The sequence below is a fragment of the Cebus imitator genome, unplaced genomic scaffold (genome assembly GCF_001604975.1).
Source record: "Cebus imitator isolate Cc_AM_T3 unplaced genomic scaffold, Cebus_imitator-1.0 Scaffold75, whole genome shotgun sequence".
Lineage (NCBI taxonomy): Eukaryota > Metazoa > Chordata > Mammalia > Primates > Cebidae > Cebus > Cebus imitator.
In genome coordinates, this window is record NW_016107390.1 from 966,245 (window position 1) to 969,558 (window position 3,314).

Consider the following 3,314-nt stretch of genomic DNA (forward strand, 5'->3'; position numbering starts at 1 on the left):
CTGTTTGAAGATAAACAGATGGAAGAATTCAAAGACTATTGTATGAAATGCTATTTTTTAAAAAAAGTTAATTTTATAAGAAATAGGCGGGGCACAGTGGTGCACATTTGTAATCCCAGCACTTTGGGAAGCTGAGGTGGGTGGATCACAACAAGGTCAAGAAATCCAGACCAGCCTGGCCAACATGGTGAAACCCCATGTCTACTAAAATTACAAAAATTAACTGGGCCTAGGGGGCGCGTGCTTGTAGTCCCAGCTGCTCGGGAGGCTGAGGCAGGAGAGTCGCTTGAACCAGGAGGCAGAGGTTGTAGTGAGCCAAGATTGTGCCACTGCACTGCAGCCTGGTAACAGAGCAAGATTCCATCTCAAAAAAAGAAAAAAGAAATAAACTGAAAGGAAAGGAATTGTTAAATATAATAGTTCTTTTAACATAAATGTTTATAAATTTTTTAAAATTAAGAAACACATCTGTCAGAAGTGGCTGTTATCCTGTTATTTTAATATGTGTTTCGGTTTGATGGTATTGATTCTATTCTGTGAAAATGGCTTGGGCTGAGTGTTGGAATTGAATGTAGTCCTTTCCGCACTCAATAGAAAGGAGGGGGGAACGCTGAGAAATGGTAATTACTTGTACCTCACATCTTTTGCCAGATTTATATTCTTCTCCTTTGGGCCTTAACCTTTCTCCCAAGAAAGCAGCACAGTTCCTGAAACACGGCCCTCTGCTGAGGTCCCGTGGCATAGTACGTAATGAGGGACTTATAGACACGGAGTTTTCCCAGGGTTATCTGTTTACCCCCTTCATTTTACTTCTCTCCATACACACTAAAGGATGCTAGAATTCTTTGGAATTAGCCATGCCTGGCTAATTTTTGTATTTTTAGTAGAGACGTGGTTTCACCATGTTGGCCAGGCTGGTCTCGAACTTCTGACCCCATGCATGATCCAATTACAGGCATGAGCCACTGCGCCAGGCCCAGAAGTGTTCATTGAATAGTCCACATGTCCCCTCTGAATTGAAATATACAAATAGCTTTTATCATCTGCTAAGCTTTGTGATTTTGTGTCTAGATTATTTTATCTGTTTCATTGACCTATTTGTCCATTATTAGCCTATATCACGTTGTTTCAGTTATTATAATTTCTTTTTGCTGTCTCATAAAGTAAGTTCTTCTTCATTCTCTCCTTTGATTGTATTTAGTATTTTGCTATTAAGAATATTATTGATAGGCTGGTGTCTCACACCTGTAATCCCAGCACTTTGGGAGACCGAGGCAGGATTGCTTGAACCCAGGAGTTTGAGACCATCATGGACAATACAGTGAAACCTCATCTCTACTTTAAAAAAAAAAAAAAAAAAAAAAAATTAGCCAGGCATGGTGGCATGTGCCTGTAGTCCCAGCTACTAAGGAGGCTGAGGTGAGAGGATTGCTATAGCCCAGGAGGTTGAGGCTGCATTGAGCTGTGATAATACCACTGCACTCCAGCCTGGACGAGAGTGAGGTCTTGTCTCAAAAAACAAACAAACACAATACTGCTGATAGTGTACATTCTTGCACATTGATTGATTGATTGATTGATTGAGACAGAGTCTTGCTCTGTTGCCGATGCTGGAGTGCATTGGTGCAATCTCTGCTCATTGCAACCTCCACCTCCCAGGTTCAAGCAGTTCTGCTGTCTTACCCTCCTAAGTAGCTGGGACTGCAGGCGCACACCACCATACCAACTAATTTTTGTATTTTCAGTAGAGATGGAGTTTCACCATACTGGTTGGGCTGGTCTCGAATTCCTGACTGCAGATGATCCATCTACCTGGGCCTCCCAAAGTGCTGGGGTTACAGGCATGAGCCATCGTGCCTGGCCCTGCCCAGCATTTCTGTTGTCTTAGGCCGTAAGAAGAATATATGGTTTATATAAATCCCAGATAGCAGCCATTGTTATTGTTGTGTAGTTAGTGTTTAGATTTTTTCCGATGTACTGTGTGTACCAGTATTTTGACATAATCATTTATTGCCTCTCAGACCTTCTGTCTGCATGTCTTTTTAACCTTATATAAATGTCATTTTGCATGTATTTTTGCTGCTTGATTGTTTTGTGTTGTTTTGTTTGAGACGGAGTTTCCCTCTTGTTGCCCAGGTGTATTGGCTCACTGCAACCTCTGCCTCCTGGGTTCAAGCAATTCTCCTGCCTCACCCAAGTAGCTGAGATGGCAGGCATGCGCCACCACGCCCAGCTAATTTTTTTTGTATTTTTAGTGGAGATGGGGTTTCACCATGTTGGCCAGGCTAGTCTCGAACTCCTGACCTTAGGTGATCCACCTGCTTCAGCCTCCCAAAGTGCTGGGATTATAGACGTGAGCCACTGTGCCCAGCTGCTTTTATTGTTTAATAATATATTCTGACATTCATTCATATTGTTGCATGTAGCTGTGATTCATTCTCATCACTCCATTGAGTTTTTTCACCCATTGAGTTTTAATTTTAATTTTTCATTTTTAGAAATTTTTTTTCAAATCGACTTGATTTTTCTTTTGTAACATTTACAGTCTTATGAAGCTAAAGCACTGATTTACACAAATATATTAGTAATTTGCTTTCTAGTCTCTGAAGTCTTTGATAATCGGATTCTGCTGGCTATTGGTATCCTTGTGTGTTTTGTTATTTGGACTGTGAGCTTATTTTCTTTATTGCTTTAACTTTGAGAATTCTTTGAGATTCCACAGGATATGTGGTTGTTTCTGTAGGTTGCTTGGATCATTACCAACTTGAAAATACTTGATAATTAATTCTTATCTTGAGGATTTCATATAACATAGCTTGAATTCCGGCCACACATTTGTGTGAAAGAAAATATTCTTTTTCTAAGTAAGAGACTCGGAGCCATGGTTAGTGTGGACAGCTTTATTACTTTCCATCCTATACAATGAGTATTTTTCCTGCTCATCTTTAGGCGATATAGCCTGGTGAGGTTTAATGGCGTTTAGGGAAGGCTCTTATTAGTTCTCTTTGCCCTAGACTTTATCTCTTGCCCCTGGATCTTAGAGTGCCTAAAATAAGATCACGGTTCCCAGGACTGGATTTGATAGCTAACCAACTCAGTCATTCAGAAAGATGATTCTGTATTTTTACTAATATTTTTCGTTGTTTATGATGGGAGTAGTCATTCTGGGAACCTGATCTTCTAAATGTAAGACAATTTATATATTTTCTATCTAGCAACAGATATGTACAAAACTCAATTTCTGAGGTTTCTGTGAATTTACACATTTTTCTGCCCCTTTACTGAAGAAATAATTTTTTTTTCTAGTTTTCTGG

General features: G+C 39.9%; 1 protein-coding gene across 1 annotated transcript in view; it reads left to right on the forward strand.

Moving 5' to 3' along the window:
• The window catches only part of AHCTF1 (AT-hook containing transcription factor 1), an 86,266-nt gene that overhangs the window by 6,994 nt on the left and 75,958 nt on the right, over positions 1–3,314 (forward strand). The gene's annotated exons all lie outside the window — the stretch shown is intronic.